The 26,691-nt window shown below is 42.7% G+C and overlaps 1 protein-coding gene across 1 annotated transcript in view; it reads left to right on the forward strand.

Moving 5' to 3' along the window:
* Nucleotides 1-670: 670 nt before the first annotated feature.
* The window catches only part of LPAR2 (lysophosphatidic acid receptor 2), a 59,337-nt gene continuing 33,316 nt past the window's right edge, over nucleotides 671-26,691 (forward strand). Inside the window, exon 1 of the mRNA XM_042452373.1 lies at nucleotides 671-962. The gene's annotated coding sequence lies outside the window, so the exon portion shown is untranslated. The remainder of the gene's footprint in view (nucleotides 963-26,691) is intronic.

Consider the following 26,691-nt stretch of genomic DNA (forward strand, 5'->3'; position numbering starts at 1 on the left):
TCAGAATCCTGTAACACTGAGCCACAACGGTCAAAGTGAAGTCAACGGTCCAAAACATGCTGCAGAAATAACCTGGTTTGAGACTGCTAGGAGCTAGGGAATCCTGGGAACGGTAGTTTTGTGAGACATTTAGCCTTCTCTGTCAGAGAGAGCTCTGGTGCCACAATTTGTAGGCATTGAGCCGGGGCAGTTAAAGCGGTCTCAACCTGGGTTATTTCTGCACTGTGTTTGGGACCAAACCTGGATGACTTCTGCAGTATTAGCCTTATTAGCCTAAAGTGGTGTCCAACTGCTTCCTTTCCGCAGTGAGGCTTAGCTCCTGGAGTTAAAGCGGTGTCACCCTGGATTATTTCTGTAGTGTAGCCACACACACACAAAAAGTGTTTACCCATCCTAAACTCCAATTCCCTCCTCCCTTCTTCTCAACATTTCCAGAAGGCAAACCCATAGAAAGAGCCCCTCATTTTCCAGATCAAAAAAGAAAACTTTTGGAGAAGTGGAGGAAAGAGAAAGAAAGGCTCTAATGCTGAGCTCCAAACACCACCAGATTCCCCCTCCAAAAAGGCAGTGAAAAAGACTCAGGTTACAGAGACAATTCCTGGGTGGCTCAGGTCTCCTGCTCAGCAAGGAAGGCGGGCCCAGGCGAGGCCACAAAGAGGGATGGGCTGAGAGAGGAAGAAAGAAAGAAAGAGAGAAAGAAAGAAGGAGAGCAAGCCATTGCCCCAGTGCCTTCCTTGCAGGAGTCAGCCTTTCCAAAGAGGGGCCTCTGGGACCAGAGTTTGAGGCTGGATACATGTGCCTCTTTCTTTCCTTTCAGTTTTCTTGAACAGAGCCAAGCAATGAGAAGAAGGACCTCTTTCTCCAGAAGCCCCTCCAGGTCTCCTTGGTGGGCAACCCAGCCCTAAAGGGGGCCTTTGTCTCTCTCTCTCTTTCTTGGAGGAGGGCAGTCCTGCTGCCTTCAGGTAAGGAATTTCTGCCTTCAGGCTCCAAAGGAGGGAGGGCTGGGAAACTTTGGCGCGCTTTTGGAAACAATTGGCTGCGTCCGCACTGGGGAAATAATCCGCTTTGATTCCGCCTTAACCGCCCTGGCTCCATGCTAGGGAATTCTGGGGATGGGAGTGTGTGGGGGCACCGGGGGGACGCCAAGTGTATAGAAAGGTGAACGTATTAAAGGCATGTACCAAATAACATGTATATCAACATAAATGAATTAAATAAACACTTCTGGGGCTCCCCAGACCAAGAGTCCATCCACACTGTAGAGATAATATTGGCCTGTTACAGACTGCCAAAATAAAGCTGCTTCGGGTCTCTTTGGAGGTATGCTATTTAAATGATGCATGGGTCCTAAGAGTCCGGAGTTCGCACCAAAGCCACACTCCATTCCTAAGCACCGGAGTGCAGCTTTTGGTGCAGCTTTCGGATTCTTAGGATGCATGCATCATTTAAATAGCATACCTCCAAAGAGACCCGAAGCAGCTTTGTTTTGGCAGTCTGTAACAGGCCATAGTTTGACACCGCTTTAACTGCCATATGTATACATGTATCAACTACTTGTGTTTAATACATGTCTATCAGTATACAGTAAATGAGTTAAATAAACACTTCTGGGGCTACCCAGACTTAGAGTGCTTCTGCACTGTAGAAATAATGCAGTTTGACACCACTTTAACTGCCATGTTTAAATGTACAGTATATCAGTATAAATGTATTAAACAAACAATTCTGGGTCTACTCAGGTCTAGGGTGCATCTCCACTGTAGAAATAATGCAGTTTGACACCACTTTAACTGCCAGGTTTATAAATATAAATGTATTAAATACATGTATATCAGTGTAAATGAATTAGATAAACAATTCTGGGTCTACCCAGACCTAGAGTGCATCTACGCCATAGAAATAATGCAGTTTGACATTACTTTAACTGCCATACATGTAGATGTATTAAAATTAAATAAACAATGCTGGGTCTACCTAGCCCTAAGGTGAATCTACATTGTAGAAATAATGCAGTTGGACACCACTTTAAGACTGTTGCTCCGTCCGATGGACACCTGGGATTTGTGGTTTTGCAAGGTCTTGAAGCTTTTTCTGCTTAAGCAGACTGGTGCCTCGCCAAACTACAAATCCCAGGATTCTGTAGAATGGAGCCCTGGCAATTAAAGTGGTGTCAAACTGCATCATTTCTACAGTGTAGATACACCCGGGTGGGTGGGTGCGTGAGGATGGATGGATGGGTGCTGCCTCCAGGTGTTTCTCCTTCTCCTCCTAGAATTGCCCACTCTTTCACAGTGGAGAGAAGGTAGGAGCATGGAGGGAGCTCAGTTTAATTCAAATCTTTGCTGTTTGGAGAATGAGTCCCAACTTGTTGAAAGAAGGAAGATAAGAGTTTAAGGAAACGGGTTCAGTTTGGCCCTAAAGGAGGAAGGCAGTCTGATCTGATCTGGCCTGTAAGGAGAGAGAGGGCTGCTTCCCACTTGGCTAGAATTTTAAGAATCTGGGCATTTGTTTATCAAAACAATAAGGGTTTTCTAGCCCTCATGGTTGTGAGAAGGAGCAGGTCACAGGATATTGAGTATGCGGTGATGGGAAGGCCCAGGGAGTTGAATTTAATGGTAAGAATAAGCTGCTGGGGCCCAAAACCAAATCCTTTGGGAGCCGGGAGTCCTGATTTCAGTCAGCCAGAGCTTCATTTCAACACCTTCAGTCAGTGAACTCTGAACCAGTAATCCTTGTTCTTAACTCTTTCATTGGCTGCATCTGCACTTGCAGAAATAATCTTGATTTCTGCAGTGCAGATGCAGCCCTTGTCTTCATGAGAGAAGCAAGAGCAACAACTTTCTTTTTACAATCAGACTGTGTTGCACATTACAGAAATATGAAATGGGATGTTATGGGAATGGTGCGGGGAGAAGACTGGAAGATGATAATGGTGTTGTGGCTGGACTGATAGGTGTCTGCTGTGTAGAATATGCACCTTGGTGTTGTTTGGCTTTTTAATGATTGTGAAAGGTTATAATGCGGCAAAGGGCACAGGAGCGGCTGTGTCATAAAACGGAGTCACTAGTCTGCTTTCAGCTCTGGGCCAGCCCAAAAGACTTTGGTTCATCTTCACTGTGGAAATAATGCACTTGGACACCACTTTTAAGTCCTGTAGCTCCATCCGATGGGATCCTCAGATCTGAAGTGTTGCAAGGTCTTATTATCCTTCTCTGCCAAAAGTGCTGGTGCCTCACAAAAGTACACATTGCAGGATTTTGTAGGATGGAGCCACAGCAGTTAAAGTGGTGTCGAACTGTATTACTGTTTTCTACAGTGTAGATGCACCCTTTGCTGTCTGAGCCATTTTTGTTGTTGTGATGCCTTCAAATCATTTCAGACTTATGGTGACCCTAAGGTGACCCACCATATCATGGGGTTTTCTTGGCAAGATTTGTTCAGAAGTTTACCATTGCCTTCCCCTGAGGATGAGAGTATGCGACTTGCCCAATGTCACTTGGTGGCGTTCATGGCTCAGCTGGAAATCAAACCTTGGTGTCCAGAGTTGTCATCAAACACCCAACCACTACACCGTGCTGACTCTCAGGGTGCATCCACACTTCAGAAATAATCCAGGTTGACACCACTTTAATGCCATGATTCAGATCTATAGAATTATGGGAATTGTAGTTTTGTGAGATATTTAGCCTTCTCTGTCAGATGGCTCTGGTCCCACAACAGACTACATTGCCCAGAATTGCACAGCATTGATCCATGGCAGTTAAAGTGGATTATTTTGGCAGTGGAGATGCAACCTCAGGTAGAGGAACAAACCCTTCCTTTACCAGTCCCAAGACAGGTTGCATAATACCAAAGACAGGCAGAAATTTCTCCCAGAAATTTTCTCCCAGTCCTATCTCAGTCCAAACCAGAAGGATTTGTGTGCCTTTCTACTCTGGGAATGTATAGTATGAACCCATCCTTCCTTGCATTTTTACACAGCTGTATTGACTCAGCATGGGGAAGTCCTTGGGTTGATAAATACCGGTAGTGCCAGAAGCCTGGGCAACCAATACCTGCTGAACAAAGTACAAGGATATAATTCCTTGTCCTTGTAGAAGAACTCTCCTCCCTTTCCCATGGGGTGGACTTTGGATGGCCATGCCAAAGGTTATTCAACCTGCCCTGAAGCAAGGTGAGCAGGGGATGGTATGGGCTGGAAAATCCTCCTGGCCTATTACATTAGCATCAGAGATGGTGGCAGGAAGAAAAAGGCCCCGGGCACAAGGGCCATGAAGGGAGTCAGGAACTGCAGAAATAGGCTGCTTGGAGCTGGTGGATTTGTTTTCGGTCCGTACCCCAGAGAAACAGCAACCAGCATAGTGGAGCACTAGAACAATTCCAGACTCTGGGTGTATTGACACTGCAAAAATAATATGGTTTAATACCACTTTAATTGTCTTGGCTCCATCCCACAGAATCCTGGGATTTGTAGTTTTGTGAAATACCAGCACTCTTTGGCAGAGAAGGCTAAAGACCTTGTAAAATTACAGATATCGGGATTTTATAGGATGGAGCTGCAGCACTTAAAGTGGTGTCAAACTGCATTATTTCTATAGTGTAGATACACCCTCTGTCTCTTAGGAAGACTGAAAATTGGGAGGAAATAGATATGAACTGTGGGCAGAGTCCTGCAGAAACGTGAGTAGCACACACCTGTTGAAGTGCATGTGAGCAGTGCAAGGGCCTTGGTTATGCATAGTGGCACTCGTTCCACCAAAGTAAATGCAGCATATAGTTCACTGCAGCCGCACTGTAGAAATAATCCACTTTGGCACCACTTTAACTGCTAGGGTCAATGCTGTGGAATCCTGGGAATTGTAGTTTGTTGTTGTCCCAGAGCTCTAAGAGAGAAGGCTTAATGTCCCACAAAATTACAGCCCCCAGAATACCATTGTATGGAGCCATGACAGCTGAAGCGGTATCAACCTGGATTATTTCTGCAGTGTGGATGTAGCCCTAGAGATCTTCCTGAATGCATTGTATCCCATCATAGTTAGTGAGGGGGACCAGTTTTGGATTTTCCAACCCAAGCAGCAAAATATCCTGAGCTGGCCCTGTCTGTGATGCATTTCTACAGGTGATTTCATTGGGGACATGCCAGATGCCTGCAACATGCTGATCTCCATATGGTTTGGACTACAGCTCTTATCATCCATTACTGGGTTACGGGAAGCTGCTATATGTCTTACCATGAGCCAAAATATCATCAGAATGAACAGCAGGCTGTATTTCAAAGCCCAGTGAATGTAATTCCTGGATTTCACTAAAGAAATATTTAATCCACACACCTTTATTAATAGTGGTAATAGAATCATGACAAATACTCCAAAGGGCAGTGATTCTCTGTTGTTGCAGCTGCCACGACTGTGTCTGTTGGGCCAGTCTTGCTAGAGATAAGAGGCCCAAGGAGAACAAACTCTCTCAAGATTGAAAGATAATGGTTATCATTTGAGAGTACAAAATGTGTAAGGGATTTTTTCATAGGCCCCACTGAAAAACCTTGCTGGGCTTTTCATAATCTCCCATTTCTCCATCCCTACCCCATATTGCAAACTGTCTATCCGGTTCATGGCATTCCTCAAATCACTTTTGTTAGTTAGGATCTAGGAAGATTTATACGAGGAACCAGGGGATGGATATGTGTTACTCCTCCTAGGATTTACCTAAACCTTGTATGTAAGGAGAGTCTAAGGGTGCACCAACACTGTAGAAATAATGCACCACATTTAAGTGCTGCAGCTCCTATGAAATCCTGGGATTTGTAGTTTTACATGGTCTTTAGCCTTCTCTGCCAAAGTGTGCTGGTGCTTCACAAAGCTACAAATCCCAGTCAGAGTATTCTGTAGGATGGAGTTAAAGTTAAAGTGGAGTCGAACTGCATTATTTCTACAGTGTGGATGCACATTCTGTGTGTTTTATTTGCCCTTACATTGGCCCCATACAGACAGGCCAAAATAAAGCTGCTTCAGGTCACTTTGGAGATATGTTGTTTTAATGATGCATGCATCCTAAGGGGCTGGAAGCCATGCCAAAGCCACACTCCAGTCCTAAGGAGCGCAGCATAGCTTTGGCGCAGCTTCCGGCCTCTTAGGATGCATGCATAATTAATACAGCATACCTCCAAAGTGACCCGAAGCAGCTTTATTTTGGCCTGTCTGTATGGGACCAAACAAATCTAACTTCAAAACTTCTTTGTTCCTTTCTAAGACTGAGATGGGGGAGAACATAATAAGTTTTGAAGGGACCTTCTACAGTCAGTTTTGTCTTTTCTCATAACATGGATTTTGTAGCAGAGATGTAGCAGAGTTTTTGTGTAAGAAAAGGTGAAACAAATATTCACTAAATATTTCAAATTAAAAGTCAGGTGGTCATGAATGTGACCCCCCCCCCCCCCAGAATGAGATCTGAATGGTTTACTCTTTGGTTGCACTGAAAAGCTTACAATTTATGAGATTTCATATCTGACTCTTGTCAGAATCTAGTAATGTCAAATATCACAGCACGTCAAGTACAGGGAAATAATAAATGCCATTCCATATCAGCAATCAAATGTTGTCCAATATGAATTCTTAAATGCTAAAATTGAATAATTGCAAATAACATCAAATTATATTGAGTGTCAAATACCACATTTTTGTACAGTATTTTATGTCAACAAAAATTTGGTAGGACATTTTGAGGATCAAATTGCTCTCAACTAGTCAGTATTCTGCAGGGATAAAGGTCATAGAATCATAGAGTTGGAAGAGACTGCCAGCACCCTCACACTAAATTAGTTGTGTCTCTATTGCAGAATACAGTACATCTGGGCTGAAGTTATATAACCAGAGTCCTAGGCCCCTTTTGAAAGGGTCATTCATGATTTGAATGAGAGCTTGGGTGCATCTGTGCTGTAGAAATAATGCCGTTTGACACTACTTTGACTGGCATGGCTCCATCTGACATAATCCTGGGATTTGTAGTTTTGTGAGGCACTAGCATTCTTGGGCTGAGAAGGCTAAAGGCCTTGTAAAGCTACAAATCCCAGGATTCCAGAGGGTAGAGCTACAGCACTTAGTGGTGTTGAACTGCATTATTTCTACAGTGTAGACGCACCTCTGCTCAAAGGGACTGAGCACACTGACAGGATAAAGTGGCTCTATCCTGGGTCTTCAGAAAGCAGGGGGAAGCTCTGCTGTCATCATGGCCAACCCCAAAGGCAGGCTGAACACCCATGGGCAGTCCATACCGTGTGGTGTAAGCCGCACCACTCAGTAATTATTTTTCCTCTTCCCTGCCATGCATGCACACAAACATACCGCCCATGACTGCCAGTTACCTCCTCACTGGTTTAAACTGTTGGTTTTGTTGTAACCTTCTTCTTCTTTTTTGCATTAATGTGTAGGACTACACTAATATAATAAAAAAATTAAAAGATATAGCCATGTTAGTCTTTAGAATCAGCTTGTAGCACCTTTGAGAGTAACTGAAAGAAAGAAGTTGGCAGCTTGAGCTTCCGTAGACTTCGGTCTACTTCCTCAGATGCTTTTTGGTCCAAAAGCATCTGAGGAAGTAGACTGAAGTCTACGAAAGCTCATGCTGCCAACTTCTTTCTTTCAGTTACTCTCAAAGGTACTACATCTCGATCCACATGGAGAGGTGGGATAGAAATAAAATTATTATTATTATTATTATTATTATTATTAAAAGATAAAAAAATTAGGTAGCAAAATGCAGTTCAGAAGTTATGGTCTCTAGCTTAAATGATAATTATTCTTTTTTAAACATGCATTTTTAAAGTAAGTCATTTTGGTTGAACTTATGTTAATTGAAGGATTTGCTTCTGAATGGCATTTCTTGCACTTTGACATTAAAAAAATGAAAATGAAGGGATTAAAAAGAAGCAACATCTGATGTGGATGTACAAAAATTTGCAGCAGTTCACATAACGCACTTACATGTAGACTAGACTAGCTACTAGTTGTCTAAATGATGGCAAGCATTTTTGACTTTTTGTTACATCTCCCTTACCCCATTAGTATTCACAAAGGTATGTTCACTTCACCCCTCATCCATCAGGCCAAACAAGAACAGAACGTCCTTGCTTCCAAATGCCAGGACTCGGCACCTTTGTTCCTCATATCGGACCATTTGGGGCCCTTCTGTTTTGAAATGGAGTCTTGTTTGTGGTCACCTCCACCCTTAGAGCTATGCTCCAAGGTCAGTGGTTTTGTCTGATCGCAAAAGCAAAGCCAGACTTTTACCTGTCAGCACCCAGGCCCCACCCAAGGAGCTCTATGGTCTCTGCTTCCTTGCCTTCCAAAAGGAGCTTGCACCATCCCACCCACTGCTTCAGCTTCTCTCAGCTGAATTCCCCCCCCTTTTTTTTTTTAGGCTTCCTTTGAGATCCTGTCACTGGAGGAGACAAGCTCATTTTTTAGTTCTTGAGAATGAAACTGAAATACTACAGTCCTTTGATATGGAATCAATTGCATCCTGCCCAGCTGTCACCTCTGGTTAAACATGTTTTGCAGGTTTATGTGAAACAATATAAATCCTCCAACCCCCACTCCCATCCAAAACCTGTTTCCCAAAGAGGCAAAGATGGGACATGTAAATGCCTTGAGCACCAAAACCTCTTTGAAACCACCATCATCTCTCTGAAAAAACAAATACAGGACAAAGATACCCATACTAATCTCCTGCCAGAGTCTTCCTGCCAAGCAGTAAAGAAGATTGTACCACACAGAGGTGCAAAAAGATGCCCAACCAATATCAGCTCATATAATAGATCTTGGGGTCTATAGAATACAAACTTATATGCTTCTCAGCATGCCAATTCTAACTCTACTTGGGCAACTTCTGGCACATCAGATGACAGTATTTATTGCTTGGGCCCAGTCTTCAAATATTTTGTTGTCTGAAGCAGATGATGATGATAATAATAAAATTTATTTATATCCCACCCCATCTGCACTCAGGCAATCGGGGCAGCTTACAGCATTAAAAATTTACATATCAAATCCCCCAACCCTCCCTCTCTTAAAATAGAATTAAACACTTTACAATTAAAACATGTTTTAAAAGATCAATAATAATTTAATAAATAGAAACAAACAAACAGTAGACAGACAAACAGCAACAGGATTGGTCCATTACTCTCTCTCTTTCAAATGATAAGATGATCCTCCTCTCTCAGTTCTACATATAAAAAGAAAGTGGAGTAGCACTGACATAGTATCATCCACTTAAGGCAACCAGATGTCCTAACCATAAATGAAGACAAAGTGCAGAAAAATGTAGGACATCAATAATAAAAGCTAAGGGTGCTGATATAAATATACATTAATTTCATATGGTTTATGTATAATTACTATATATATATATATATATATATACACACACACACACACACACATACACACACACACACACATACATACATACACACATATACATACACTGTATTTTATTATGTATGCAACTATATTTTTCTTCATTAACATGCCTAGTTGGCTTGCAATATACTTACAGAATTTGAATCTACATTTAAATTATTCCTTTCATTTATCCGTTGTGGTGAAATGAAGGAAAAACACCTTTCAGTATTTGCATTGTGTCCTCAAGCAGACCATTGCCTAACACGTGTCCTTTGCCCCTGTGAGAAACAAACACTCCCCAGCCCTGGGGGCAAGTCTTGTCTGCCGGCGCTCCTAGAAATAAGAACTTTAGAAGGTTTTATCCTATCTCACTATTTGCAGGGAGGACAGGCTGCCAAGTAGACACATTTTTCAAAAGGGAACGGCAAACGTGTTGTTATCCAATGGCTTCTTAGGCTCAAACTGGAGAACATTTTAGAATTCCTCCTGGACAGAAGGTAGAAATGTAGGGCATGTCCTGGAAAAGGAGGATGACTGGTACACTATTCCAGAGGTCAGCAGGCTAGGTTAGGGGATGCAGGACAGGCCTTGTAGCCAGGGGCATCACTAGAGGGGTGCAGGCCACATTGGATGACACTTCAGAGGGGGGTGTCATTTGGTGAGATGGTGGAAAGGGGTTTCCTTTCAGGTCTAGCAACCAAACAGGATAGCGAGTCTCTATTCCAGGAGTCAGCAAGCTAGGTTAGGGGGTGCAGTACAGGCCTTGTGCCCAGGAATGCCACTAGAGGGGTGCAGACCATACTGGGTGACACTTCAGAGGGTGGTGCCACTTGGTGAGATGGTGGGAAGGGGCTTCCTTCCTGGTCTAGTGGCTCTGGACAGGAAAACGAGTCTTCTCCCTCTGCCACTCACCCAGCTGCTCCACCAGATCCAAAAAAGGCTGTGGGATGGCAGGAACAGCCGCCAAGAGCCATTGGTGGGACTGGACTGCTCTCTGGATCTTGTGGCTCTGCTGGCCGGGTGCTAAAAAGAATCGCCTCCCTCTCCCACCTGGCCAGCAGCTCCGCCAGACCAAGAAAAGGGTGCTGAAGAGAGGAAGTGGATGTTAAAAAATGATCCATGCTGGCTGTCAAATATACTAGGCATGCCACTGGTTGTTCCCTACCAGAGGAAAAAAACAGCTGGGGGCTCAGGAAGAAAGGCTGTAGGGTTGTCATTGCTGCACCTCAGCATCTGCCACTGGAGGTGAGGTTGCTTCACTCTGCTCATTGGAAAGACTGGTCTTGATGGTGATATGATCAGTTTATCTGAAATATCCAGACTCCTCCCTCGAGACTGATTATTCAGTTTTAACTTGCATGAATGGGTGACACATGTAGGCAGGGTCTGCTCCTCTCCACCTGTCTCATGTCCACCAACTCTCCCAGTTTGGAAGGGGCAGTCTCAGTTAATCCTCTGTTGCTCCACTTTTTCAGCTGTTTCTAAAACATCCTGGTTTCTCTCTCTTCCTCCTTTCCTCCTTTGTCTTCAGCTTACTTCAGTTGCTGCAAAATGAGACCAGAGTGCAAAAGCAGTTTGTACTCAGTTAACTCAGTGAAGGAAAAGAAGAAGAGGGAGCAGAAACTTGTCCTTCCCAGTAGGTTTGGGTAAAAGCAAACTGATGCAACCTTTCCTAGCTTCCCTATTCTTCCTCATTAATTACTTTTGCCATCTTGACCATACCCTGATGTTGCTTGAGCACACGTGTTCTTAATTTCAACTGTGAAATGTTGGAGGATATGCTGTTGCCATGTGACTCCACTGGCTTTGATAGCCACACATTCATTCCTCTGGATATCTGATGCAAGGATGCCTATGCCCCCCTGCCTCTACCATGTGGATGGTGGGGCCGGAAGAGTTTAGGTCAGCAAGAGCACTTCCTACATCTTTGCTCTAGGCCAGGGGTGAAAAACCTCTGGATGCTTTGGACCACAGACCATTATTGTAGCTATGCTGGTTTGGATTCATGGCAGTTGTAGGAGAAGCCATCTAGCAGGCCAAAGGTTGCCATCTTTGCTTTCAGCTTCCTTAAACAATGGTCAAAACATACTGCAGAAATAACCCAGTTTGAGACCGCTTTAACTGCCCTGGCTCAATGCTAGGGAATTCTGGGAAATGGAGTTTTGTGAGGCATTTAGCCTTCTCTGTCAGAAAGAGCTCTGGTGCCACAATAAACTATAGTTCCCAGGATTCCCTAGCACTGAGCCAGGGCAGTTAAAACGGTCTCAAACTGAATTATATCTGCAGTGTGTTTTGAACCAATGTTATTAACACGGAAGGTAAATAGCTGACAACCAATTAAAGTGTGTTAGTTAGATACTTACCTCTGTTTTACTCAATTTACTATTTAAGTTTTAAAAAAATACATAGTATTTTAGGATATGATTTATTTATTTATTTATTCTTCTGTTAGAAAAGCTGTCTTTTTTGTTTTTTCTTTTATTCCCCTCCTCACCCAGAAACAATCATAACCGCAGAAGAAAATGAGTGTGGTCTTAATTCACAGCCCCTGGAATTAAGACAGGCTCTCTGTGATTAATCAACTAAGCTTTGCCTGATTATGCCACTAATTAAACCGATTAAAGCCCCAAAGGTAAACTTTGCAAGATCTCAACTCCCTTGGAAGTTTAAAAACCAAAAGAAGCTTTGCACAATGTCTGAACCGTGTCAGGTTAGATTAAAATTGTACCAAACAGAGGAGGAAATGGGCAAACATCAGACTTTATTTATTTATTTAACACATTAAAAGATGGTGATTATTTAAGACATCCCTCATCTATCATCAACAGCACTGCTGGAATGTGGTTTTTCTCTTCCCCTACTGCCTTACCAAGCATCATTGTCTTCTCTAGTAAGTCATGTCTACTCATGATCTGTCCAAAGCACGTCACTCTCAGTTTAATTATCTTGATTTCTAAGAAAATTTAGATTTGATTTGCTTTAGGACCCATTTAGTTGTCTTTTTAGCAGTCCACAGTATCCATATAACTCTTCTCCAGCAAATATTTCAGATTTTCTTTACTGTCCAGCTTTGACAACCATACACAGAAATAGGAAACACAATAGCATGGACAATCCTAACTTTAGTGTTCAATTGTATATTGTTACACTCCTGGTTTAGCCATGTAAACCCACTGGGTGACCTTGTGCAAGTCACACTCTTTCAGCTTCAGAGGATGGCAATAGCAAACTTCCACAGAAGAAATTTGCCAAGAAAAGCCTATGATAGGGTTGCCATATGTTGGAAACAACTTGAAGGCACACAACAACAATAAAAACAATAGTTATACTTGAGGATTTTGTCTAATTTCTTCATAACTGCCCCAAGACAGTAATCTTGTTGTTACTGCAATCCCTGGTGTTCCCTTTGTTGGAGACTGGAATGTATATAGAGCATTTCCAATCTGTGGGCCATTCTTCTGTTTTCTACATATGTTGACAGATTTTCTCAAACCAGAGTAGAGTCTGCCTCTGTACCGTCAAGCAGCTCCATTGGTATGCCATCTGTTCCTGGTGATTTATTCATTCTAACTGTTCTGAGGACAGCTTCCACTTCACTTTCTAAAACTGGAAATGAATCTGTCAGCCTTTCACCTCTTTTATACAGTTCTTCTACGTCTTGTTATTTCTACTTGTTCATTTTCATGTGATGTGTTCCCTTGCTGGCCGTAAAACATCTCCACTCTTAGTTTAAATTTCCCTTTGACTTCTTGGATCTTGTGGAAGAGGTCGCTCGTTCTTCTTTTTTTTTAATTGTCAACTTTTATTTCACTACATTGATTATTACAGTTGTTCTCCTTGTCCTTGCACACAAGTCATTGAACAGTTGCATTTGGGGTTCTGACTCTATTTCTCTCACCTTTTACTTTTGCTTCTTGTCTATCCTTAACTGCTTGAAGAGTTTCATCTGTTATCTATTGAGGTTTCTGTTTCTTTTTGGCTGCAGATAGTATCCTTTTGCATTCCTCCCTAACAATGTCCTTGGCTTCAGTACAGAGTTCTTCTGGTCCTGGTCAATTCGTTATAATAGGGCGAATCTATTTTTCATGTTGTCTTTACATTCTACAGGGATGTTCTTCAGGTTGTATTTCAGCATGATAATTGGTTTAGTATTCTTTAGCTTTATTCTCATTTTTTAATATTAGTAGTTCATGGTCTGCACCACAATCTGTCCACAAACCTGACTTGTTTTTGCAGAGAGAATGGAGCCTCTCCATCTTCTGCTTCCATTTATTTAGTCTGTTCTATTTCTAAATTGGCTAGCAGGTGATGTTTATAGTTGCTTCTTGGGTTGCTTGAAGAATGTGTTTATGATAAAGAGTATGTTGGCCTTACAAAATTCAGTCTGTCAGCCTTCTGTTTAATTTCTTGATCCTAGGCCAAATTTTCCAGCAATCTTTGATTTTGCTCTGTTTCCTACTTTTGCATTCCAGTTGCCTCTGGTTAACAAGAAGACTTGTTTTGGTGTGTAATTAATTTCCTCCTGGTCTCCACCATAGAATCTTTCAGTTTCTTCTTCTTCTGCCTCATAATTGGAACATAAATTGGATTACGGTTATATTGATTGGTTTTTCCTGAAATCTTATTAGCATAATTCAGTCAGACTTTGTATTATATCCTTTGACTGCTTTTGGTATAACTCGCTATAAATGCCACCCCATTTCTTATTAGATTTTCAAAACACTGTGTAATTATCTGACTCAGAATGTCCCATTCCTGTCTGTTTTAGCTCATTTACCCCAAATATTGTAATACTTGTGTGTTCCATTTCTTATTTTATTATAGCTAGTTTCCCCTGATTCATGCATCTCACGTTCTGAGGTCCTATAATATGTGTTGTGCGGCTTTGGAGTTTCCTTTCACTTAAGCATGTCAGCAGGGTCAGGCCTGGTTAGATTTGGGAAAGGAAGCTGCCAAGGACTACCAGATTCTGTAGGCTATATGCAAAAGAAAGCAACAGCAAACTAACCTTGCCAAAGAAAACTATGAAATTCATGGGGTTACTGTAAGTCAGCAGGTGATTTGAAGGTGCACATGTATACACATAACATCATGGCTGGTCTCCATTAGACCTGAAAGAAGAATGGAAGAGTGCTAATTCACTTTTTGAATAGTTTACAGTCCCCCCTTTACCATTTAAAAAAGTCTTCACAAGCAGATGTACATTTACAGACACACCAGTATTTTGTTTTTAGCATTTTTGGTAGTCTTTGCAGCTCACACATACCCTCCAAATGATAGGGATAATGCCAATGAATCCTCCCTTGTCCCACTTTTTTCAGTCCTAGGCCCTTATCAGATGAGTGTGGAACTGGGGGTCTTCTGCACTGGGCAATTCGAATTCGCGTCATAACGCAATGTACTGTCATACCTGGGAGTCCTTCCGCATTGGCAGGATTCAAATTGGCCAATCCGCATTCGCGCGAAGTGCATTCAGTGCAGAAATGTTTGTCACACCGGGCCAACATGAGGATTGGCCGATTCGTATCGGCCGCCTCGCACATGCTCAGTGGTGCCCTGCATGGGTTGCGACTTAAACGCTTCCGGGGTGAAAGGGGAGGTCCCGTCATGACAGCCCGTAAACAGCTGGAGGCCAGCTCATGCACATTAACAATCGCGATACAACGTGGCCCATTACTGTTTCCTCTCTACATTCCTGCTTGGTTTTAACGTAACCATGACCTTCCCTTGCAACAAATTAGCAATGCCCGTTCTGCGTGTGTGTGTGTGTGGTTTGGGTGATGTATCTGGGGGGGGGGGAGGAGCAGTTCCAGCGGCTGTCAAAGAGGCTGGATGGCCATCTAAGTCAATGGGGATGCTTTGATTAAGAGTTCCTCCTCCTCCCCCGGCTTGGGATCCAGCCTGGGCTGCATTCCAGGCAGGGACAGGAGGCGCGGGGCCGCTAGAATCGCGGCGATCGCCGCCTTCCAATGGCCTCCTCCTCCCCTCCCGGCTTGAGAGGCAGCCTAGCTGGCTCCCAAGCCGGGAGGAGGAGGGAGGAGGCTGCTGGAACCGCGATTCCAGCGGCCCCCACGCCTCTTCCCTGCCTGGGATGCAGCCAGGGATGCCTCTCAAGCCGGGAGGAGGAGCGAGGGCCGTGGAACGGCGGCGATCGCCGCATTCTAGCGGCCCCGCCCTGTTCCCTGCCTGGATGCACCAGGGATGCCTCTCAACCGGGAGCGGGAGGAGGAGGAGGCCGCTGGAACCGCCCCCCCCCCGCTTCCCTGGAACCGGCAAGAGGAAAGACCCACCGGAATAAAAATTGGAATCTGGGGTTCTTGCGACGGAGTTCAGGACTGGGGATTCATACCAGACCCATCGCACTGAGATCGAACAGAGCAAAAATCCGGATATCGCCAATCCCCTATTCAGGCACTGGCCAACACGCTCCAAAAAGAGGAGCCAATAGCGTTCAGTTCGGAAGCTCGCGCATCACTGAGTGCGGATTGGGCCATTCGAATGCTGGTATGATGGTACTTTGCGAAATAACGCGAATTCGAACCACCCAGTGCGCAAAACCACCCCCAGTTCAACACTCATCTGATAAGGGCCCTAGTTTCTTTCTCTTTCACTCACTTTGCCCCTTTTGCCTCAGCTTATTTCCATTGCTGCAAACTGAGTGTGAAGGTCCAGAATCTTGCCCTTCCCTGTAGACTCAGACAAAAGCAATCTGCTGCAACCTCTCCCGTCATGTATATTCTTCCCTATTAATAGCTTTTGCCATCTTGACCATACTCTGAAGTTGCTAGGCTACATGTGTTCCAGTTTTTGTCTGTGAAGTATTGGAGGCTATGGTCCCAAAGGCACACAACTAGCCCCTGGACCTGTCTCAGGTTTCCACTCCTGCTGTAATATAAAATACATAGCCTAATTTAGCACAGTTCTGTATGACCCAACCAATGGTTCCCAAATATTTACTTTCCCTTTAGCAGAAAACAGTCTGATGCTACTGTTTACTTGATAGTCAAGGCATGGCCATTGTGCTTTTCGAACTCCCAGAAAATTAGGACTAGGAAAAAAAAGATGATGATGTTCTGGCAATCTGGAGAATGGGTGTAATAAGTTCTATGCAGGAATTTTGTCCCCTCTCAGTCTGCTCCAAGTTAAGCATACCCAGCTCCCTATAATAATATCTCTATAATAATCACTCCTATAATAATGCATGTTGCATACACTCAGGAGAGTAACTACATGGGGGAAATAAGGGGATTGCCCTCCCAAATAAGAATTCTGTCTCTCTCCCCAGGAAAGTTTGCTTCAGTAGCCAAAATACCAGGTGCTGTAGGCTATCTTTCAGAGGAAGGAACCAGTAAAACCACTGATGAGTCTTCCTTGCCTAAGAAAACCCTAGGAAATCATGTGGTCACCATAAGTTGACCAACGACTTGAAAGCATGCATACACACACACACATTTCTAATTTTGCATGGAGTGAGACTTTGAAAATTGTTCACATCTAGAACGCTTACTTTGCTTTGTTTGCATTCTCTTTGTCACTTGGTTTGCCTTCCCCCCCACCTTTGGAAGTTTCTAAATGCCCGACTGAAGTGCATCATTACTGCAATTCTAGAAATCTGGGGCCTCAAGGAAAATGTCACCACAGAGGGCAGACATCTTATTTGGGAAGTCAATGTGCTCATTTTGACACACTCAGCAGCAACACCCCTGCATACACACTTAGCCTCAATTATTGTGAAAGCAAAGTTAGCATTTGACTTAGCATTTATATCAGGCTAGGGCTGATGAAATGTGCAGTGCAAGAAACATCTGGAGGGACACATGGAGGTGACGGGAGAAGGATCCAGAGTTGGAACTCAGGTGGCTCATAGAACTGGGGGATGAGAGCTGAATTGGGGAGCGGGATAGGAAAAAGGGGTGGCCATTGGGAACTTGCAGGGTGTATAATGACCAGCCCCCTCTCTTGTTCTGAGGAGAGGGGTTGGGGATGATTGAGTCCAGAGTGAGGTGGACTGGACATGAATGGTGGGGATGGAAGGACATTTTGTGAATGGGGTTCTGGGGGGGGGTATTATGGGAGAGCAAAGGATTGTTCATATATCTTTTTCCCCTCCTGGTAGTGGGGTTGTTGTGTGTTTTTCCCTCTCCCTTCAGCTGGGTGGAGGAGGGGACACCTCCACATTTCTGTATTTTCCACGCCTTGAGATCAAACAGTGGGAATGGAGTTTTATTTATTTTTATTGTGTCTTGTTGCATGACAGAATGGGTTTAGATTGGATGGTCCATGGGGTCTTTTCCAAAACTAGGATTTTGATGATGATGATTTGTATTCCCCATCTCTAATGAGTTAATGGTTCAGGTGAGATTTGCACTCAGCATGTCAGGCTTTAAACTTAAAATTTGCCCACTACACTGCACAAATGTCCAAATGTTGTATGGGATAAACAGTTGTCTTTCCTAAAGCGCTTAGGCGCTTGATTGACAGCTGCTTTTTAAAAAAAGAGGTTCTGGAAGGGCAATGGGAACAGGGAGCAAAATAACCTGCTTCAAATTACCACAGGGAAAATACCAATGGGAACGAAAACGGGTAAAAAGAACCCGGGTCTGTTTGCACCCATTTTTAATGGGAACGATGGGTCAGATTCAATTACGACTCGGAAAAAAAATCCGAGTCAGAATCGCAGCAATATACGTCGCGTTATATGCTCAGTGGAAATGGGGCCCTGGTTTCTCTCTTCTGCTTCCACTTTCCCCCATTATCCTCATCTTACTTCCATTGCAGCCAACTGAATTTGAAGTGCAAAAGTAGTTTGCACTCAATTAAGGAGAGGAGAGGATAGGAGTGAATATTGCTGTTCCCAGTAGGCTTGGGCAAAAGCAAGCAGCTGTAGATTCTCCTACTTTGCCTGTTCTTCCTCCTAATAATTTTTGCCATCTTGACCACATTCTGATGTTACTTGGTGACATGTGCCCCAGTTTTCATCTTTGAAATGTTGACGGGTGTGTTTTCCAATATAAGTGGAAGTTAATTAGAGGGGAATAATTATATGGTTGAATTGCTGACTATGGTCAGAAAAGTGCTGGAAGTCATTGGGGTAAATAAGGGAGGGGAAGGGGTGTTGTGCTAGATATTTTTAGTTGCTTGTGCTTCTTCCTTAATTTGTTTCTTTTTCTTTCCTTTGTTTTTGTTTCCTTTTTTGTTTTTTGGTTCTTTTGCATATGTTACAATTAGTTGTACAATATGTTGGTATTTTCTTTTTCCTTTTTGTATCAATGGATTGTCAATCACAATAATTTAATATGAAATGTTGGAGGGTATGAGTCAGAGCACATGCTTTAGACTACTGAGAAATGGCCATCACTTACTCCCCTTGGCTTCTGCTACTAGAGGTGGCAAAACAAGCCAGGGACCTTCTGTGTATTGTTGAGCACAATGCCTGAACCAGAAATTCTGGCTTGTTCCATAAGGACAGCTGTGGCTCAGTGGTACAGCACATATTTTGCCTATGGAAAGTCCTGGGCTCAATACCTGGCAAGTGGGGCAGGCTAACCTCTGGCCAGAAATCCTGGAGAGCTGCCACCCATTAGCACTGACACTACAAGGCTGGATAAATCAATGGTCTGGGTTAGTCTAAGTAAGCTTCTTAGGTTTTTCTCCTGACAAGCCAGGATTGTAAGTCAAGAGGAAACTGTTAACTTACAATTCTGGCTTGTTAGGAGAGATCACAGTTGGTACCAGTGTACTAGTGTAACCAGCTGTCCCCATTTTCCAGACATGTCCTACATTTCAGCCATCAGTCCAGGAGGAATTCCAAAATATCCTCCCATTTTGAGCATGACTAAGAAGCAGTGATCTACAGTGTATATTTATGAGTGTTTTTAGCTTTTATTTTGAAATGTCCTACATTATTCTTGAATGTCTTACATTTTACAGTGCCATGTCTTCCTTTGCTGTTAGGACACCAGTCCTAGATACACTATGGATGGAGAGTCCCTGACTTGTTTAGCTGTTTCCATTAGAAACAGGAGCTGTGATATCTGAACATGGCACACTGTTGTCAGCTTGCCTCTTTGTCTTCAATCTCTCTCTCTCTCTCTCACGTAGAGATACTGTTTATCATCACAGTGGTGTGTGGGGTTGCTTTCTGACTAAACAAAAAGCAGCCAGGCTTGTTTCCCTGTCTTAAATTGAAACCTAAATAAGCAAGGGGTTGCCTTTTAAGACATGGAGATAAGCTAATGTCAACAGATCAAGCTCCTGATGAAAAGTACAGGAGTGGGATTAAAAAAAACAGTTGACAAGCCTATAGCTTTATATGTTTTAGACCAAAGAACCCCAGATCCTGCATGAAATGGCACCTAAAGGCTTTGAGCCCTGCAAACGTGTGTATGTAATTCACCATCCAGAGCAAGGGAGGAACTAGGATTGCAGTCTTTTCCACCAGCCTCTCCTTTTTAAAGTGTCTTGAGAGGGACTGGAATTATCAGGTGACAGCGTAAAGATAACCATTCGTCACCTGAAAGTTGTTGCAAGTCAAGCAATGTTTTGAAATGGAGACAGAGGCACCCAAATTGGGTCTTCTCCTTATTAACATGGTTTCTGTACCCTTCTTTGCTCAATATCAGTAGGCATTTAAAGAGTTCTACTCCTTTTCAGTAAGTCTTAGAACCAACTGGTTTCTTTCTTTTCCTGCATTGCAAGTTCTGTGGTGTTTGTTTGCAGAAGGAGTAGGGTGTGTGTAGGTTGATTTGGTGGAGGGTGTAACTAGAAGAACATCTTATGCTGTTGTTAAGGCTGGGATTTGTGTGGAATAGGAGGCACTATAAAAGCCAGTCTCTTTAGCTTTGCGGTTGGTGGCTGGTTGTTTATAAATCTGCACTGTAGTCAGTTGTTGTTACTGTGTTCCTTCAAATTGTTTCTGACTACATGGGGTTTTCATGGCAAGTTTCTTCAGAGGGGTTTGCCATCCCTTCAGGCTTGCCCAAGGTTACCCAATGGGTTTACATGGCTGAGTTGGAATTCGAACCCTGTTCTCCAGAGTCATGGTCCAACACGCAACCACTACACCGCACTGGCTCACAGTATAGTCAGTAACCAGTCTGAATTATGCTCTTCTTTGTCCTTTGCATGTTTGCCATCTAAGCAAACCTGTTATACATTTATTAGACAATAAATTAATTACAAGGTGTTTTGCTGGCAAATCAGCATGTATCATGGTGAGAACTGGAACTATAAGCCACAGTCTTTGATGTGGAATGTCAACAGAGCCTCTTTGTTCAAAGCCCGGGAATACTTGTTGTCTGAAGAGATGTTGCATGGGCATTAAAGCTCCCAACCCTGAAAATGTTTGGGAAGCCCTAATTTCAACAGCCCTGGAGCTCCTGATTGTTGTAGAGACAGAGCATCCATGGCTATGCTGGTTGGGAATGGTGGGGTTTGTAGTCTAGAGGGTAGTAGGTTGGGGAAGGTTGCATTAAGGGTTACTTTTTGCTTGAGGACCTGTCAACCTGATGAACTTCTTCCTTTTAGAAGGAATTCCCTATCATCTCTATTACAGGTTGAGTCTTCCTTATCCCACTTCAAGGACCAGAAGTGATTTGCATTTCAGATTTTTTTTTTTTAGATTTCAAAACATCAGTATTTGCATATATATACATAATGAGATAGCTTGGAGATGGGACCCAAGTCTAAACACAAAGTTCATTTATGTTTCATATGCACCTTATACACATAGCTTGAAAGTAATACCATATTTTTAATAATTTTGTGCATGGAACAAAGTTTGTGTACACTGAACCATCAGAAAGCAAAGGTGTCACTATCTCAGTCACCTATGGTTTTTTTTTTTTGGTTTGGTTTTTGGAGTATTTCAGTTTTTGAAATTCCAGATAATGGAGACCTGTAATACATAATACAACCTGTAGTACATTCTGCCTCTCCACCCAGAGATCCTTTGCAATCTCTTTGCTTGCCAATTCTTTTATTGCTTCTTATCCTATCCGTTTTCATTTTTGTGGCATGTTTGTGTTTGTGGCACTGCAAGGGGCCAAGCAAAGTCAGTGCCCCCAAATCCAGTAGTCTCACATGTGCCCCCTTCTTGAGGTCCTGTGGCCCTGTTTGTCCTCATCTTCACTAAACATTTGTTCAGCATCAACTTTACACTGTGACCAATGCAATTCATCTTTGTGACACCTCTTGATGGTGTGGTTTCTTACATCTCTCCCAGCTGGCTGGTGAAATTAGAAAAATTTGAGCACATTTTAGGAAAATGCAGAGGTTTCCGGGCAGTAGGAAATTAACTCCGCTAACTGTAGAGTGGGTCCTTCTCAGACACAGGGAGAACACCAGGATCAATAGCCCCCTTGGTGTAAGATCTGTAGGGCTTAGGAGGACATGAACAACATTCCCTGTCCTTGAAGCAAACAGCTGCCTGATTAAATCTGTTTTGACTTGACCCCACAGTCTAATTCTCAGGACAAATCAGGGACCCATTGACACTACAGAATCACAGTGCTGTTAACTACCATGGTTCCATCCTGTGGAATTCTGGGACTGGCAGTTTAGGGACAGGTATTTAGAATTCCCAACCAGAATGTCCCAGTGCCTCAGGGAACTACAGATCCCAGGATTACCTAAGTGGAGCATTGGCAGCTAAAGTGATGCATACCGTTCAACATTCTGCAGATGAAAACTAGGACACATGTGAGCAGGCAACATCAGAATGTGGTTAAGATGTAAAAAAAAATGAATAAGAAAGAATACGTAAGCTAGGAAATGCTGTGGCAATTTATTTTTGCATGAACCTGCTGAGAAGGGCAAGATGCTGACTCCTCTTCTCTTCTCCTGCACTGCTGGGTTAATTTTAATGCAAACTATTTGTGCACTTTGAGCTCTGATTACAGCAACTGAAGTAAGCTTAAGACAAAAGGGGGAAGAGGGAGGATGAGAGAAAATGGGACATTTTAAAAGCAACTGGATAAATGGGATAACAGGAGATTAATCGGGACTATCCATGCCAAATGAGGACAATTGGAAGGTATGCTATGCTATAATTGTGTAGTGTGAATGGGTCCCTGTCTTGCCCTGAGGACCTGGCTATGCACTGAATAACCTCATGGGCTACATCTGGACTGCAGACTTCATGCACTGTGACACCACTGTAGCTGCCATGGCTCAGTGCTATGGAAGCCTGGGATTTGTAGTTTTGTGAGCCATTTAACCTTCTTTGTCAGAGAGCTCTGGCACCTTGACAAACTACAAATCCCAGGATTCCATAGCAGTTAAGTAATTCCATGACAATTAAAGCATTGTCAAACTGTACGATTTCTGCAGTGCAGATGCAGCCCTGAACATCCATAGGCCCACAACATGTCTTTCAATAAGATGTGATTCCCTACAATGAAAACTTTCAGGTCAGATTTCCTTTTATGGGACAGGAATCCTACTGTCTGATAGGATGGGAAGAATCTAGCAAGGTGGAGAGTTGAGAGAATACAGTGATAGCAAGTAGGGCAGAAAAAATGGAGAAACTAGAATAGGGATCATCCCCTCGTGTCCTGTGGGCCAAAAGCAACGCTATGAAATGTGGAGGGGAGGAGAGTATTACACTGCAGTTGCTGACCCACAAAGTTTACATGTATATGAGGAAGAACTAGAGGTTGTGGATAAGGTGGGTTTACTATATTTAGAAAAGAAAAAAAGAGGACACATTATCCGATTGACTACTTCAGATTACTAATCTCTATGACAGTTCTTGCTTAAAATACTGTATAAGCTCTTAGCTGTTTTAAGAGAAGCCACTACTCCTTAGCTGAATCAGTCTGATAGACAAGTAGACCTTCCTTGTGGCCAAGGAATGATTTCCAAAGGGCTCTGCAAAAGAACAGGTTTTTAGTCAGCATTTAATGGCTAACAAGTCTTCTATTAGTCTACAGTTTTCAGAATCTGGACAGGGATGTAGCTGGGGGGGGGGGATGGGGGGGGCCGGGCCCCCCCCCCCCCTTTAAAAAATGAATGGTGTGTGCGGCGGCCCCCCCCCACTCAAGCCCCATTATAATGGTGGCACTTAGTCTGGCCCCCCCCTTCCTAAAATCCTAGCTACGTCCCTGATCTGGAGTTTCTAGTCCAAAAATATAACTTCTCCAAACTGGTATAGTATATATTCATATAGACACCTGTATAGCTGTGCATGAATTCATATTCTTGGGTATACTCAGGGGATGGGGCCACAGGAGGTAAACCACATGCTGAAAATGTGGTTTAAATACAATTTGAGTCTCTCTTATCCAAAATCCTCAGAGCCAGAAATGTTCTAAATTTTGGGTTATTTATTTATTTATTGGATTTTGGAATATTTGCGTAAATATAATGATATATCTTGGAGATGGAACCCAAGTCTAAATAAATTCATTTATGTTTCATAAACCCCTGATACACATAGCCTGGTGGTAATTCTATATATGATAATTTTTAAAATAATCTTTTGCGTGAAATAAAGTTTGCGTACATTGAATCATCAGAAAGCAAAGGTGTCACTATCTCAGCCAACCATGAAAAAAGTTTTGGATTTTGCAGTATTTCAAATTTTGGAATTCTGGATAAAGGAGACTCACCCTGTACTTTTATAATGTACTTGATTGATAATCTTGAATTAATAATGACAGTTGTCATCATCTTTGGCTGAAATACTATGACTAAGCATCCTACTTCCTCATTAAACAACAAACAAATCTCAGATCTTCCGAAGAAAGTTTCCCATATTGAATATAATAAGGAACTACGTTTAAGGCTTCAGGGTTCACTTCCCTGTGTCTGATGATGACCTAGAGAGTTGAATGGATCTATTTCACTGGAACTGTGAAATATGCCTCATCTCATTTTCTTAGTGACTGAAGTGCTTCCTGGTTTTACGGGTTTGGCTATCATGTCAAAAACCCCGCAGCACTCAGTGACATGATGTCACCATGACATCAAAATCTGACAGCAAAGCAAATACTTAAAAGTTAACTTAAGCCTCTTCCTTAATCACTGCTGGTCCAGACTGGCCTCATATCAGGAAAGATCTCTCTTTAAATTGTGGGCATATTGTCAGTTCCTGATTCGTCTGTGGACCATTTATTTAGGCTTTATGTGACAAACATACAGTCAGCCCTACATATCCACATTTTTTTATCAACGGATTCAATTATCCACAACTTGATTTTTTTTAAAAAAAATCTCATATCTTTTGTATAATATGAAAGGGCCCCAGGACAGGGCCAGACATAAGTGTTTAAAGATAACTGTGTTGTCCATATTTTATCCATTTGCTATGGGAACTGCTGGTAGATCTTCCCACATTGTCCCATGCTAATAGAGTCAGCCCTCCATATTCATGGATTCTGCATCTATGGATCCAGTCACCCATAGTTCAAAAATATTCATACACACACACAAAATCTCAAAAGTAAACTTTGATTTTGCCATTTTATACAAGGGATGCCATTTTCAAATACATTGTACATAATGGGACTTGAGCATCCATGGATTTTGGTATCCAGGGAGGGAGGTTCTGGAACCAAACCTTAGCAAATACCAAGGGCCCTGTATTTTTTAGATCTAAATACGCTAAAGATATCTGATTCTGTATGATCTTGGAAACTAAGCAGGGTCTGAAGTGCTTGGGACCAAATGTGTTTTTATTTTTATTATTATTATTTTGGAATACCTGTATTTGCATATATGTACATAATGAGATAGAGATGGGATCTAAATCTAAACGCAATGTTTATTTATGTTTCATATACACCTGATACACATAGACCGAAGGTAATTTTATACAATATTTTTAACGATTTTGTTCATGAAAGAAAGTTTGTGTGCACTGAACCATCAGAAAGCAAAGATGTCTCTATCTTAGCATCCTATGAAAAATGCTTTGGCTTTTAGAATATTTCTGATTACAGAATTCCAGATAAGGGCGACTCAAACCTGTACTTGGGTGGGAGACCAATGAATACCAGATGCTGTAGGCTATATTTCAGAGAAAATAACTGGCAAAGCCACCTCTGAGCCTTCATCTACATTTAGACTGCAGAATTAATGCAGTTTGACAACTTGAAGGCGCGCGCACACACACACACACACGCTTGCTTGCTGTAGGCTATATTTCAGAGGAAGGAACTGGCAAAACTACCTCTAAGTATTCCTTGCTTAAGAAAACCCTGTGAAATACATCAGGTTGGCGTAAATCATCAGGTGACTTGAAGGCATGCACGCATGTGCACACGCACATACATGTTTTATTTCAACAAGGGAGCCAGCTTGGTGTAGTGGGTTATGTGTTGGAGAAGAATTCTGGAAGACCTTGCTCAGCCATGGAAACCCACTGGGTGACTTTGGGCAAGTCACACTCTCTCAGTCTAAGAAGAAGGTAACAGCAAACCTTCCTCTGAAAAAAATATTGCCAAAACCCCCCTAGGTTAGGATTGCCATAAATTGGAGTTGATTTGAAAGGCAAACAACAAACCAGAGTATTTGGTTATATGCACAAATTCCTATGAAGGGGGCCAGCTCTCAAAGAGAACAGAGTGTTGCATCTTTATGCTGTGCAGAACACTGCTTCTTAAGCTGCCTTGATATAGAGGAACAACTGGGTTTTCTTACAATGTGTAAGGGACCAGCACCGTATTTGTCTTAATTGACTGTAACTATTTTTTCTTTCCTGGAAACTTGCCATCTACCAACAGCCAATAGCTTGTGAACCAGCACTGATCCAGGTTTGAGTAGCACTGGTGTAGATGATCTGGCTTTCCCCTTTCTGTTGTTGCTGTAGTGTGTCTTCAAGTTGTTTCTGACTTATGACAACCCTAAGGTCAACCTTGCCAGATGTAAATGTTTAAAGATACACATCTATGTTGTCCATATTTTATGCATTTGCTATAGGAACTACTGGTGAGCAATCAATAAATGTTGTTGTGTGCCTCCAAGTTGTTTCCAAAGTATGGCAACTCTAAGGAAAACCCTATCATGGCTTTTTTTTTTTTTTGCAAGATTTGTTCAGAGGAAGTTTGCCCTTGCCTTCCCCTGAGACTGAGAGAGTGTGACTTCCCAAGGTCACCCTGTGGGTTTCCATGGCTGAGCCGGGAATCAAACCCTAGTCTCCAAAGTCACAGTCCAACACTCAAACCACTATGACTCACTGGCTCTTTCTACATTCCCCTTTCCACATAACTATTAAAGATGCTGGAACCCTTTTGCATATGACTGGCCGAAAGCTGACACAAGATTACATCTTTTTGCTCTGCACAGGCAT

The sequence above is a fragment of the Sceloporus undulatus genome, chromosome 2 (genome assembly GCF_019175285.1).
Source record: "Sceloporus undulatus isolate JIND9_A2432 ecotype Alabama chromosome 2, SceUnd_v1.1, whole genome shotgun sequence".
NCBI lineage: Eukaryota > Metazoa > Chordata > Lepidosauria > Squamata > Phrynosomatidae > Sceloporus > Sceloporus undulatus.